Source organism: Pan paniscus, chromosome 8 (genome assembly GCF_029289425.2).
Source record: "Pan paniscus chromosome 8, NHGRI_mPanPan1-v2.0_pri, whole genome shotgun sequence".
In the NCBI taxonomy this organism is placed as follows: Eukaryota; Metazoa; Chordata; class Mammalia; order Primates; family Hominidae; genus Pan; species Pan paniscus.
This window is the reverse complement of record NC_073257.2, coordinates 108,997,723-109,013,054: the sequence shown is the minus strand read 5'-3', so window position 1 is coordinate 109,013,054 and position 15,332 is coordinate 108,997,723. Positions and strand designations below refer to the sequence as shown.

The 15,332-nt window shown below is 50.0% G+C and overlaps 1 protein-coding gene across 2 annotated transcripts in view; it reads left to right on the top strand.

The window, feature by feature from the left end:
- Positions 1 to 15,332, top strand: part of SLIT1 (slit guidance ligand 1) — a 187,712-nt gene that overhangs the window by 85,386 nt on the left and 86,994 nt on the right. The window lies entirely within an intron of this gene.

Below are 15,332 nucleotides of genomic sequence, written 5' to 3'. Positions count from 1 at the left end.
ATGAATAACAATTATTGTTTTAATTTTTTTTTTTTTTGAGACAGAGTCTCGCTGTTGCCCAGGCTGTAGTGCAGTGGTGCGATCTTGGCTCACTGCAGCCTCTGCCTCCCGGGTTAAAGTGATTCTCCTGCTTCAGCCTCCCGAGTAGCTGGGATTACAGGTGTGTGCCACCATGCCTGGCTAATTTTTTTTCTTTTTTTTTGTATTTTTTGTAGAGACAGGGTTTCACCATGTTGGCCAGGCTGGACTTGAACTCCTGGCCTCAAGTGATCCTCCTGCCTTGGCCTCCCAAAGTGTTGAGATTACAGGCATGAGCCACTGTACCCGGCCAAAAACTTTATTATTGCTGTACAATCAATGCACCTCTTGCTGGCTGCACACAGGTGAACCACTCCTGCTGTGCCTCCCCTGCGGGGCTGATGGTCCCCTCACCCACTCCCTGCATGCCGGGTCCCAGCTCAGTGACTTGGGAAGGGGCGTATTCATGTCAAACATGTTTCTGAGTCGAAGTCTCTGTGCTGTATCAATCCAAGAGCCAGGAGGAAGGGTCTCCAACACTAGAACACTTCCTGACTCAAATCGTGTAACATCTTGTCACTTATTGTCAATGGGGAGATGCCTGGATTCAAATATTATGTCTTCTAGGGTGATGGAAGTGAGAAAATTGGTTCTCTGGCCACACTCTAAGTATATATTGTCAGAAGATTTTAAATACAGATAAGACATTTAATTATTAAATGGCTTTTCAACGTGAGGCTCAAATGGAGCTTTCTAATTAGCTGTCAGTTCTGTCACAGCCATGACTAGTGTGCCCTGGGCTGGCTTCTCTCCTGATTTTCATGTATAAATTCCATTTCATGGTAACCAGACACTGTGGGGGCACTGCCCGGGGTCTCTGGCCTCCCCTGGGTGAGAAGGTACCATAGCTTCCCTCTCCTTCTGGGACTGCCTTTCCCTGCTCCTAGGTCAGGGCAGGGGACCATCAAGCTGGATTTACTCGAAAAGGATAAGTGAAAGGAAAGACTGGAAGCACCCCGCTCCCTGCATACCTGACACACACGTATGTACACATGCAGAGAAAGGGGGCCGGGCCACAGGCAGAGATGGACACTAGGTGAGCCAGCAGCAGCCAGAGACAGACAGATGGACACCTACCCAGATGTACAACAGATCCAGGAGCTTCTCCTCCTGTCCACTGCCTGCTGTCCCCCACCCCCCCAACCTGGAGTCTTTTTCTCTTTGTGCAATTTTGACTTTTAGAAACTCCGAGGTGGCTGCAGCCCCACTCAGCTGTGTTGAGCCTGCTGCTCTGGGTGGCCAACCTGGGGCAGGCCAGCCTGGTGCGGTGGTGCCTGTGCTGCCTGCATCTCTTCCTTGGGACTCTTCCTGAGATCTCAGGCCCTCCTGTGACTTCAGCCTTCCCTTTTCCCCAGGAACCCCCACATCAAGCCCTGGCCCCTCTCTTAGTCCTGTCTCACGTTCCCAATGGCCTGAGGGAGGGGCAGTCACAGCATCCCCCCAAACTGGACACCCCCCGCGCCTCCACTCCAACCTCCTGTTGCTATTCACGTTAATCATGGCAGCTAACAATGGTGAGGGGCACTGAGAACCAGGTGCTTGGCTGGGCAAGTCACACACGCTCGCTCCCTTGGTCCCCTAACATCCCTGCCTGAGGACCTGGTCTCATTTCCTGCTGCTTTATTGCTCAGGAAACTGGGGACAGGAGGGGCTGAGTGTCCTGTCCAGGGCCACTTGGTGAGGCCAACTCCAGAGTTCCTACTGACAGCCACGTGATACTCCTGCCCTCCATGCCCCCAGGCATTGTCCCTTTCTGGGGGAAGTCAGATCCCTCCATTTGGGAATTGGGAGCCCCATCACTGGTGCTTTAAGGACTATTGTGGCCTCGTGAGGGACTCTCCTCTGCCCTTCCCCTCTTCCAGCCATCCTACTTGGTGCTAGGTGTCGTCTTCCTGAGACACCACGCTGATCCGCTCTTGTTTTCAAGTCTTCGGTGGTCCTGTGGCTGTGGGTTCAAGTTCCCCTCCCTTACATGGCATTCAAAGGCCTTGGGCACCTGCCCAGCCCAGGCACCTCCTAGCTTGTTTCTCTGTGCACACCACTTGGACCACCAGGCTCTTCAGTTCTAGCCCCAGCACACGCTGGGCTTCCTGCCTCTGCTCACCTACTCTGCCTCGCCAAGTCCTCACCGTACCCCTAGGAGCCCTCACGTCTCCCAGGTCCCTCCAGCCAAGGGGTGTCTTCTCTGACTGAAAACCCGGCCCCTGCCCCTCTCTGCCTAGCAGCTTGGCTTCATCCCAGTTACCACTTCCTCAGCCTGTCTTCCCCAGCTCTGAGTTGGGAGCAGCAGTAGGGCTTTTGTGAACAGAAAATGGTACTCAGCACATGTCCGGCCCATAGCGAGAGCCCCAGAACTCTTAGCCCCCCGGGTCATCCCGGTCACTGTTTTCTCAGGATTCCTTAGGGCAGGGCTATGCCTGTGTGCATGTTCACATTCCCTGCACAACCCCACCACTGTCCCATCTGTGGAAGGCACTTGGGGAATAGTGGTTCCAGCTATGATGGTTCAAGGCTATTCGTTTTGCCAGACCCTGGTAGCTGGCAGCACAATCAGAATTTTGCAGATTGAACTATAAACTGGGCTTGCTGATTCATTCGAAATGGCAATATCAACATGGTAACATTAACAAAACCGTTAGGCTGGTGATTGCAAATGTACGTGTGGAAGTGAAAGGAAGCACTCTGAACAAAACAAACACAGCTTGCCATCTCTCTTTGTAGGGCATGGCAGAGAAGTACGAGGACCGATGGCTGCCCACAGATTTTGTATGGCTGGGGAAGGCCTTCCTGGAATAGTGGAAATAATGAGAAATTTAATATTTTGCCTGGGGCTGCAGATTGCAGACCAGGACATATAGCAGAGGGCTGCAGTATAGCAAACTGAACGAATGATCAGAGTGGAGTAAGTCAGGGAAGACTTCCTGGAGGGGGCTCCTTAAGACTTAAAAAACACCCACTACCAAAAGTTTTAGATTGTTTGCTTTTGTATTAGCATCCACATAGGGAAGGCAAGACGTCTTTGATAAAGAAAGAAATCTAAACTGTGGTTGTTCTTTCTATGCTTTTAACAGCTAGTTTTTCCTCCCACAGAAGCATCGTTCTCACCTCTAAACTCCCACCCCACCTCCACCGTCTTAATGAAGTGACCTTTTAGTGCATTGAGTTGGCAATGCTTTCTCTGTAAAAATTATTTCCTCCATGACCCAGGAGTAAATTATTTAGTGGTCTCTGAGACCTTCTACAAGTGAAGTTTCCAAATGAGCCAGATGCATTCCCATGAACTCTGACCTTGCTTAGCAGACATAAAACACAACAGTGAATCTCTCCTGAGACAGCAAAGCATCAAGGCACTCCATGCTCTGGGATCCTCTTTCTCAGGCCCATCAGCGTAGTAGCTGTAAGGATGAGATGTGGTTGCAGTGTTAGACGCAGGAGTGTGTGTGCAGGACGTGGAGGCGCTTGGGTGGGAGCCTGGCCTAGGCTAGGCGGGTGCTAGTGAGGAGCCTGGAGGCAGGGTCAGCCTCTTTTGGGGTGCCAGGCGCTGTGCACTCTCATCTTGCCTTCCTAGTATCCCTGAGAAAAAATGGGAGCTTTGGATGGTACAGAACTCCAGAGAGGAGCAGGAAGGCTGTACGTTTGGCAGACAGCTGGTTGGGCGTTTTAAATTTGTCCAAATGAGGATAAAGCCACCCAGGAGGGGTTTGTTGGTGGCTCTCATTAAATACAAAACTAAATGGGATTTAATTTTTCTGCCTCTATGAGTCTTTTCACACCCAGGCATTTCTAAATCACACCACGTGCCCTGATTCTTGAGAGAGAAAATGTGGTTACTAGAAGCGAGAAAACCGCTGGCCCCTGGGTTTTTCTGGGTTTGCTGGGGGAAGGGGGCTCTCCGCCTCCCCTCTCTCGGGGTCGAGCTGGGGCGGGTGGGCTGTGCTGTGGGCAGGTGGCAAAGCAGCCCTACAAGAGGTGGGAGTGAGGAGCCGCTGACATTTCATTCCTGGCCCCTCCTGCTCGGGCTCCATGAAGCCTTTTTAGCTTGGCTGCTGGAAGCTTCGAGCTGATAATGATGAGGGAGTGTAAATGTCAGCGGGCTCCCGGCTTCAATCAGAGCTGTTAAAAATAAGCCTGGCAAGGCAGCTCTGCCAGAGGTGCGCTCAGAGAGTGGTGGGGAGGGCAGGAGGGGTTGAGGGAACAGGGCGCTGGCGGAGGGGCTCGAGGGCGTGATGGCGAGAGGATGTCAAGCCTAGTTTCTGGCAAGTAGTGAGTGGGGGCAGGAAGCAGAGACAGACACGAAGGAAATACTTATTTTCTTTTCTCAGCCTTTTTTGTGATTAAAAAAACAAGTGACATCTCAAATTTCATTTGGAAAGGAAAAAGCAGAAGGCAGTCGTCTGGGTCCCTAAGCTCGGGCCGCAGCTGGCTGTTTTGTTTGCTGGGCTGAAATTCTAACGGTGCCTGAAATCAGAGTGCCTGGCACACCAGGGCAGAGGCAGGGGGTAGGGGGACAGCTGCCAGCCTCACTCAGGGTGAGAGATTCTTTCTCTGCTTGGCCACTGGGGAGGAGGCACAGCCCCAGGTGAGATCCGGGAGGGACCTTGCACCTCTCAACTCAAAGGGTGCCCTTGGCTGGCAGCATCAGCCTCCGGGGTAACACAGACTCTCAGGCCCACCACAGACCTGCCCATCTGAACAAGTCCCCAGGGGATTTGTGTGCACATTAGTGGCTGAGAAACACTGCTTTAGAGATGATAGCGTCTGTGTCTTCAGATGGGGACGTGGAATTCCAGAGTGGCAGAGGGACGCACCCAAGGTCACACACCTGGTGCAGGAAACGAGGGCCTCTGAACCGGGGTCTGGAGCATTTTTCCATCCACATGATGTCCGTCATAGAGCTGGGCACAGACGCAGGTTCAACAAGTGCGGCTGTTACTTCTCTTCCTGCTGCAGTATGGTGGCTTTTCTAACCCGGGGGAATAGCTTCAGGGACCAATCGGTATATCTGGGTGGACTTCAGTGCTCACTAAGAATCTCCCTGGCACGGGATTCAGTCCTATCCTTTTTTTCATTTGGGACATGCTAGCTTCTCCCCGCTTGTCCCAGAGTTGGCATCTGAAGCTGTGCAAGGAAGCAAGGTGCAAAATGGGTGTGGAAGGCCCTGGGAAGCCCCAAGAAGAGGGACCTTCCATGGGAAGTAGTGGTTGGTCCATAAGAATAGCATTAGGATGTAGTGAGGTCAGCAACTGGACTCTGGCTGGAAAGCATGGATGCAGTTTAATTGGGTTTCTTTCTCTTTCTTTTTTTTGTTTTTGAGAAGGAGTTTTGCTCTGTTGCCCAGGCTGGAGTGCACTGGAGCAATCTCTGCTCACTGCAACCTCCGCCTTCCGGGTTCAACTAATTCTCCTGCTTTAGTCTCCCTAGTAGCTGGGACTACAGGTGCCCACTACCATGCCTGACTAACTTTTGTATTTTCAGTAGAGACGGGGTTTCACTATGTTGGCCAGGCTGGTCTTGAACTCCTGACCTCAGATGATCCACCTGCCTCGGCCTCTCAGAGTGCTGGGATTATAGGCATGAGCCACTGCACCTGGCCTATCTCTCTCTCTCTCTTTCTGGCAGTTGGGACAGGGGTAGGGTAGAGAATTAAAGTTGAGAATTAAAGCAGAGAATTAAATCATTTATTGAGATGTGCTCATTTGCATTTATTTGTTTAAAATAATTCCATAAATTGTAAAAGTTCTTCCTTCCACCCAAGGGGAGAAAAAACTGATAAGATGACATAAAGTAGTTTTAATTAATTGTAAAAAAATTCAAAGATATTCATGCCCTCATTCATTTGGTCATAGATTGATGCATTCCCCGACTTCTTACTAGACTCTGATTTCTCCCTAGGCACTGTGCTCGATGCTTATCACACCAGGCAATTTCTGGTCCTAGTGCCGCCGTCACCTGCTCCACACAGCTGCATTCTTCTTATGAATACTATTTAACCCAGGTGCCCAAACTCGACATTGTATCATTTTTTAGGGTGGAAACTCCTCCTGTCTTCCTAATTAGGGGCCACATGGCCTCACATAATCATCAATAAGGCTGAGACATCCTTAGGAGCATAGAATTTGTCTAGTTTTGGAGCCATACAGTCGGTGGAGGCATGGTGGGATCAGACAGCTATGCAGGGTCTCTGTGTTCAGTTGCTCAGGATGTGCACTGCCCAAGGGTGCCACCTCTAAAGGACACCGTTCTCATTATAGATGTAGATTTGCACATTTATTTAGACAATTTCCAAATAAATAGAAGTATCTTGAAGAAGGGATGCCTTTTTCTAATTCCCACAAAGGTCCCCTATGGCCTGGCAGTGGCCCTGGAGGTTCTGGTTCCAGCACGAGCTCTGGTACTAGCTGCCTTGAATTCTTCCCACAGGTCAACATGCTTTTTGGCCTTGGCCTTTCTTCTACGTAGGACACAGGAGGTCCTCTGGGGGCAGGGTGACCTAGCTGCCTTTCCAGAAGGTGAATGACAGTCTTAGCACTGGGTCAGCCCTTTCCTAGGTGGTTTTTGTCACCTTCTGAAAATGCCCATCTTTGCTGTTGCTAGTTTCTTTAGCACTCACTCACATTTCAGCCATTTCTTGTTTGTGTCCTAATTCTCCCTTGTCACCAGCCTAAGGGAAAGTGTGGGTGTGAGGGAGGCCCTATTCTCTTCATCTCAGGACTTTGCTTCTCTGCTGTGGTCAGGCCCACAGGTGCCTGCACATCCTCCACCTGCCTTAGCAAGACGGTGTTTCTGCAGATGGAGTGTTGGGTACTACTAGCTCTGCTGGTCTTTCCTCAAAGGTGACTTCTGTGCCCGCTGGAATTGGGTTTGGCTCTACATAAGAGAAAAACTTTTCAAAAAGATGACTTAAACTAAGATATCGGAGTTTTTCTCTCACATTACAGTATGGCAGCTCCAGAGTCAGCTGGGAGTCAGAGTCCCAGGACCCCTCTATCTTTTGCTCCAACATTCTTAAGCTTTATCTTCCATCCTCAAGGTCACCTCATGGTTCAAGATGGCTGCTGGAGCTCCAGCCATCTCATATGGGCTTTAGGCAGGAAGAAGAAGGAAAGTAGTGAAGGAAGGGCACCTTTCCCAACTGAGTCAGCCTCCTTCAAAGAGATTTTTCTGGAAGTTTTTTTGTTCAGCAACTTCTACTTAAGCCTTGGCTACTCCAAGATGCAAGGGAAGTAGGAAATGTAATTTTTATCTGGGCACATGGGTGGCCACATCAAATCACAGTTCTTGTAAGAAGGAAAAAGGGGAGAATGGATTTTGGTTGGGAACACCTGGCAACCTCTGCCACATCTTGCTGCTTTTCCCCTTCCCCTATCCACTGCCCTCCCAGGGTCTCAAAACAGCTGTTCTGGAGAGCTTTGCAACACAGGTTGTGTCTTCTGGCTGCCGCACTGCCCTGTTCTCACACCACCTTACAGTTTTTTTCTCTTTCCTCTGGTTTTCCCTCTGTTGCTTCTCCAGTGAATCCAGGGAGGGCAGTTTTTTGTACAGTGGTTAAGATGTGGATTAAGGCAGACCTGGTCCAGGTTGTAGACTGGACTCCCAGCTGTGTAACCTTAGGCAAATCACAGAACCTCTCTGAACCTCACTTTCCTCTTATGTGAAATGAAGCCAACAATAGTCCAGTGGCCTCGTGGAGTTGTTGTGAGGAATAAATAGGGGAGGCATGCAGATCACTTAGCATGGAGCCTGGCACATTGCAAAAGACTCAGTAAGTGTTGGTTACTCCTATTTTTATTATCATTTTTGGGTCTTGCCCTTGGCATAGATTTTATAGGTATCACCAGCTGGTGGCATATTTCTTTTCTCTTAGACAATTCTCATCCAGTCAAGAAATATTTATTGAGCATCTACTATACACCAGTCTCTCTTCCAGAAGCTTGGAATAATTGGCAACACAGTAGGTAAGAATCCCTGCTTCAAGGAGGTGATATTTCATGGGGAGAGTCCCATTGTGCTGGGTGAGACCCTCTGGACCTTGGCTGCTCTTTTGCCACCAGAAATAGCATCCATGTAGGTATATAGGTCTCTGGGCCTTAGCCTCTCACACATGTTCTTATGGCTTCTGGGGCTTTCAGGTGCTTGACCTATGAGATACCCCAAAGGCTGACTTTTGAATCGCATTGTTCTCATATTCACAAATCCTTGGGCCCACTTTAGCAGGCTAACCTATGCAAGTGCTTGGAGATGAGTGCATGTCTCTTCCCAGTTAATTCATTTGCTTCTAACTGGAGCCTTCTAGAGACAGTCTCTCAAAGCAGGATATGTGACATTTTTGGGAATCGGATGCACCATGCACATATGCACAATTTGCACATGGTTTTAGGGGCTGCATAGACCTTGGGCAGCCCGCTCTTGAGGCCTCAGAGCCTCCAGGGGCCCCAGCTCAGAACCCTGCTTGACAATCTCAGCAGTGACCTGTGCCAGAGCTGCCTTGACAGCAAGCCTTCACAAATGTCACTGCGTGCTAGTCTTTCTTGCTCCTTGTGGGTGGCCTGGTTCGAGCAAAGACTTGAGATAAACGTAAGAAGATGAGGCAGTGGTTAGCCGAAAAACTTCCTTTCTGCCAAGGTTGCCCTTTGTCCTTTACTAGTGTGTGAATTGTGAGCAAGACTTCTCGCCACTCCTGGCCTCAGAGTGAGTTCTGGCCTGTAGAAGACTGGAGCTTGTTTAGATCGTTTCTAAGGCTCTTTTCAACTTGGGAACTGCAAGGGCACTTAGCCTATGGGCTTGGCATTGGACAGAGGGGGGTCCAAGCCCTGTTTGTGCTCCTACGAGCTCTGTGCACTTCAGCCAGCAACCTGACTTCTCTCAGCCTCGGTGTTCTCATTTGCAAAAGGAAGATAAAAACATGTTCAAAGTATGACTGTAAACGAGCTAGAAATGTGACTGTCATACAAATATAAAGTGGTATGTGCCAAAAGTTTACATTTAATTCATGAATGAAGGGACCAGCAGGATGGTAAAGTTGTTTCAAGGAGAATTTGGGGGGCTGAGAGCTTATCATCAGTGAAAGACAGGGAACACTGAAATAAAACTACAAAGTTCAATACAAAATTGGTTAATGTTGGACATGGTTAATAAACTAAACCTTGAGGTTATTTTTTCTACCAGACAGTAATGATTTGCAACTCTACCACACAAAAATCTACAAGTTCGTGTGTAACTGCACAGAGGACAGACCCTAATCAGTAGTGGATAGTGAGACAAAGGTGAGTCCCCTAAGGAACCTGGCTCACTTCACGGAAAGACATGAGGAGAAGCCCCTCTCCAGGGGAGAAGATGGCAGGAGTGGTGCATGGAGCGTGTCTGAGCACATCCACACTAATTGGTTTTCAGATGCAGCTGCAAAGTTCATGTGAAATGGAAAAAATCAAATCCGTGCTTTGAATCCATAGCACCTGCCTTTTGCAAGAGGCAAATTCTCAGTATGGGGATAGGTGATAGAATGATATCAAACTGGAGTGAACAGAGTAGGTATCTTCTCAGCTGATGTCAATGAATGATCTCAAGTGTATCACAAAGTAGTTTTTCCTCCAGCACTGCCTGTGACATTGAACAAACCCCTCCTGTGGCAGTGAGGCAGGGGGCAGATGTGCTCTGCCGCCATACTCAGAACCGGGGCTGCCCCAGGGGCTTGCTTGTCACCCCCTTCAGCACTAACAGAGGGCCACTTTCATGGATGGAGCGTGGGCTTAGGAGGCAGCAGCCAGGGCCTGCCAGGGCCCAGCACCCGCTGGACGACTTGGGGCTTGCAATTTCACCTCTTCTGTGAAAGCGCCAAGGTGCAGAGCCTGGTGTGGTGCAAGCACTCAGTGAAGGGAGCTGTTGGTGGCACCCTCTTCCGCCCTTTTCCACCCTGTGGCAGCGCTCAGTGTCCTCATCTTAAAAATTTTACCTCTTAAGGCTGTTAAGAGGGTTGCTTCTTGCTTTCACTGCCCCCCCAACACCCTGTAATCCAGTTGCCTCCCAGAAACCAGTTCTCTTTATAAAATATCAGCCAGACCCTGCTGCTCTCCTGCTAATACACTCCAACTCACTTTGAGTCCAACTCACATCCCAGCCATGCCTCCGAGGCTCTCCATGACCCAGTCCCTGCCTATGGCTCTAGCCACCACCTTCTTTCTATTCCCTGACACTTCCAGCTCTTGCCCACCTCACGGCCTTTGTGCCTGCTGGTTCCTCTGCCTGGGACGCTCTTCCCAGGACTCTGCTTGGCTGCTTGCTTCTTGTCACTTCATTTCTCCCTTGACAGACAGGGAAGCCCACCAACCACGCGGGCTGCAGGGGCCCCTGCTTCCCGCTCCCTCTCCATCCTGGCTCCTGTTCTGTTTCCTTCACGGCACTCCTCCATCTCTGAAATCATGTGAGTGGTTTTTGGCTCCCCCACTGGGATGGAAGCATGGAGCTCCCTTGCCTTGGTTGCTGCTCTGCCTAAGCCCGTGGTCCGGCCCTGAGAATGGAGAGGGCCTGGATGAACAGCAGCGGCGAGGATGCTGGTGACAGGCACATGTGCCAGCAGGGACTGAGCTGAATGCTTCACATGCTTACTTATTGAATCCCCACCACAGCTAGATACTGTTACTATTTGTTATTCCCATTTTATACAAGAAGAAAGAGAGGCACGGAGATGTTAGGGGACAAGCTCAGAGTCATCCAGCTAGTGAGAAGCAGAGCCAGGATTCAGCCCAGACAATCTGGTTCCAGAGTTTCTGCCCTTAACTGACATGTGAAATGCTTGTTGGATTTGTGATGTACGAGACAGAACATGAGCCATCCTCCCCGGTGAACCCCACCCCTCCACGATGACAGGCCGTCCCTGCTGGCCTTGATCCCTCAGCCTACTCCCCCAGCTGAAGCCTCCCTCCCCCAGCCGTGAGTAAGGACAGGACACCTTCCACCGCCTCACAGGGATCTGATTCAGATAGGGCTGCAGCGGCCAGAATTCCATTCCCACCTCTGCCCGGGATTAGTCACACAGGACACATCCCCGTGGGCAGGTCACCTGCAGGCTTCACACTCATCTTCAGAGTCTGACACCTCCAGCCATGGGCAAATTATCTCTCTGCGCAGTCAGCCCAGAGAGATGGACTAGCAGAGCCCTGGAGCCGAGGGCCCCAGCAGCCCCACGCTGCGTTCTTTTCATTTGCACCTTAGCTGGCTGTCAGGTGCGACAGGGACTCACTGCCACCCCTCACTGCTGCAAAAAGCGAAGTCCCAAGGCTTCCCAGCTCAGAGCCTCACCCCCAGTCGTGGGGGGCTTGGCCTCTCCCTGTGTCTTCCTGTCTGACTCTGTCTTTTTTTTCTCCTTTCACTTCTGTTTCTTTTGTATTCTGTTTTTGCACTTTTCTCTTCATTGGTCTCCCGGCTCTGGACTGCCTCCCTTTCTCTCTCTGTCTCAGATTCCCTTGCCTTTCCCCCAGATGGCTGCACTGTGGTGGCACTGGCACCTGGGAGCTGGCTGCTGCTCCTGCAGGGCTTCAGCCATTGCTTTCCTGCAGTTTCTCCTTGCAGGGTGCTGCCCAGGAGTGCACCTGCAGGCTGGGCAAGTGGCCGGGGCTTCTGGCTTCTGTTTGGCCACTGCTCATCTGATAAACAAGTGTGATCCAGCCTCTTTCTTCCCTTGGTCTCTGGATCCTCCCCATGACAGCTCATGAGGATGAGGGGAGGGTTTTGGGTGGGGATGCTGACACCAAGTCACCAAAAGGTGTGGCAGACACAGTGCTTCATTCCTTTATGGACGTGGGCCCCTGCGATCCTGTCACCCACAGCCCTGGTTCCTGGCTTCTGAAGGTGCTCCCCTCACTCACTCCCCTTTCTTTTGTTTTCTTTCCTACCAAAAATGTTAGTAGGATGCAGAGATTTGGGCACATCCACACAGATAGACACATAGGTGTCTTTGCTCAACTGTCTAAATTTAGTAGCAAACTTTCACCCATGCTATGTGTAACTCTTTCCTGTATAGTATGTTTAGCTGTATAAAAAAAGCTAATCCAGGGCGACCAGCAAAGCCCTCTCTGCCCAAAGCATTTCATTTACATTCCCAGACTGGTCAGATGTCACCAATGATAGACTAGCCTAAGCCAGAACTCCCCCTGACATACCACATAGAAATTAGGGCTGTCAGTCATTCACCACCTAGTATGAACTACTCTTCCAGGCCCAACATCCTCAACACCTAGTTAGCATCAGTCATCCTGGGGCATTGGAAATACTGTGAGAAAGGGGTGGAGAAAGAGGTGGCACCATAAGAGGGGCACTGGGTGGGGAAGGACAAAATGAGGGGTTTGAGGGACAGAGAAGATAGGGTTAGAGATCATACGTGTAGAATGAGGGCTCTCAACCCTGGCTGCCCTGTGGAATCCCCTGGAAGCTTTGAAAAATCCCAAAGCCCAGGCTCCCTCCCTGATCAATAAAATCAGAATCTCTGGGGTGGGTCCAGGCGACAGTATTTTTTAAGTTTCCCGGATAGTTCCAGTGTGCAGCTGAGTTTGAGAACCACTCTCTTATCCAGTGCTGTGCCACTCGAATGCACGCACAAATCACCTTATTAAAGGCAGATTCTGATGCAGCAGGTCTCGGGGGCTGGGTGCGATTCTGCATTTCTGTCACTGCTGGTACAGCACATTTTCTTACCAAACTTTGGGTAGCAAGGCTTTAGTTTACCTGGCTTGTTCTCCAACCTGGCTGTGTTCTCAAACAAAGAAAGATGAAAATGGGAAATATTGGCTGGGCTGATCAAGACTCCATCCCCCCAGCGCCCAGCTCTGGTAACTCTGAGTTGGAGCTCAAGCTTAGAGTGGAGGCCTCGGGCTCCCCAGGCTGGAATCAGATCTAGGGATGTTACTACCCCCTAGATACTCAGGACAGGAGCCGAGAGCGTGATCAGGAGGCTCAGGCAGAGAGCCGTGCTTTGAGGCGAGCCTTTGTGTGCACACTATTGGATCATGGCATGGCTGTGCTGGCTTGTAGGTACGGCCCAGGGGAGTGCTCTTCACTCATATTAGCGTGCCTTCCTCCAGGAGGCTGGCAGAGGGCAGATGCATCCTTCTCCACAGCTGTGCTGCCATCGTTATTATCAGGAGGCTTGAGACTTGCAGACATGCAATGTGACAAATGCAGGGATGGAGACGGGGGAGGGCCCTGGTGACCACGGGGAAAAGTGTTTGTTTGGGGGAACAGGGAGGCAAGCAGGAGGATGGTGAGAGGGGGCTGCAGGAGATGGTCAGAATTTCCTTCTGGGGCTGTGGACCTTCCACCCAACACTGTCACAAAGGCAGGCTGGGCCTGGTTCAGGGACCTTTGTCATTTGCTGGAGAACAGGCCCCCTGGAGGAATGACAGCTGTGTGTGGGGCTGGGCTGGGGGGTGGTGGTGGCAGGGGGCTTCATACACTTATCCAGTCCAGTCAATCTTCAAGGGGATTGGTACCTGTTTTTTTTTTTTTAATTGTTTTAATAGACCTTATTTTTTAGAGCAGTTTTAGGTTCACAGTAAAATTGGGCAGAAGCCACAGAGATTCCCAATTTACCCCATCCCCATTCCCTCACAAGCACAGCCTCCCCTGTTATCACATCCCCCACGAGAGCCGTACATTTGTCATAATCAATACATCTATGTTGACACATCATTATCACCCAGAGTGTGTAGTTTACAGTAGGGTTCACTCTTGGTGTTGCAGACTCTATGGGTCTGGACAAATGTCTAATGACATGGATACACTGTTGTAGTATCACACAGAGTGGTTCCCCTGCCCTAAAAGTCCTCTGTGCTCTGTGTATTCATCCATCTCTCACACCACCTATTGGCATCCACTGATTTTTTTTTTACTGTCTCCATAATTTTGCCTTTTTCCAGAATGTCATACAGTTAGAATTATACAGTATATAGCCTTTCATTCTGGCTTCTTTCACTTAATCATATGCATTTCAGTTTGACTTGATAGTCCTTTCCTTTCCTTTCTTTTTTTTGGGAGGGTTGGAGTCTTGCTCTGTCACCCAGGCTGGAGTGCAGTGGCACGATCTCGGCTCACTGCAACCTCTGCCTCCTGGATTCAAGCTATTCTCCTGCCTCAGCCTCCCAAGTAGCTGGGACTACAGGCATGCACCACCATGCCTGGCTAATTTTTGTATTTTTTTTTTTTTAGTAGAGACAGAGTTTCACCATTTTGGCCAGGCTGGTCTAAAAGTCCTGACCTCAGGTGATCCACCTGCCTCAGCCTCCCAAAGTGCTGGGGATTACAGGCATGAGCCACCTCATCCGGCCAGCTCATTTCTTTTTATCACTGAATAATATTCCATTGTCTGGATGGTCCAGAGCTTACTCATCCATTCACCTACTAAAGGCCATTTTGGCTGCTTCCAAGTTTTAGCAGTTAGGAATAAAGCTGCCATAAACACCCATGTACAGATTTTTGTGTGAACATAAGTTGTAACTCCTTTGGGTAACCCCAAGGAGCATGATCACTGGATCATATGGTGAGAGTATGCTTAGTGTTGTGAGGAACTGCCAAACCATCTTCTGAAGTGGCTGTACCATTTCATATCCTCACCAGCAAAGGACAAAAGTTCCTGTTGCCCCACATTCTTGCCACTGGCGTTGTCAGTGCTCTGGCTTTTGGCCACTCTAGAGTGGTGAAGGACCTGTTTGTTAATGTCAAAACATCACAGACCCCTCCCAAGGGCTAGTTTTGACCTTTTTGGTACCCAAAGATAATCATCAAATATTGATGACATCCCACCTCCATGCTAGGCATAAAGTAAACATCCATGGCCCTTGCCCTTCTGGAACACAAGATTAAATGAAGGAGATAGATATTAATTACATAATTTCATAAATAATTGATTGATTAAAACTATGGTAAGTGCTGGCTGGGCACGGTGGCTCACGCCCATAATCCCAGCACTTTGGGAGGCTGAGGCGGGCGGATCACGAGGTCAGGAGTTTCAGACCAGCCTGACCAACATGGTGAAATCCCATCTCTACTAAAAATACAAAAATTAGCTGGGTGTGGTGGCATGCGCCTGTAATCCCAGCTACTCAGGAGGCTGAGGCAGGAGAATCACTTGAACCTGGGGGGCAGAGGTTGCAGTGAGCCAAGATCGTGCCACTGTCCTCCAGCCTGGGTGACAGTGCGAGATTCCATCTCAAAAAAAAAAAAAAAAAAGTACATGCTAAGAAGAAAAAGCATGGGTACAGTAGTTA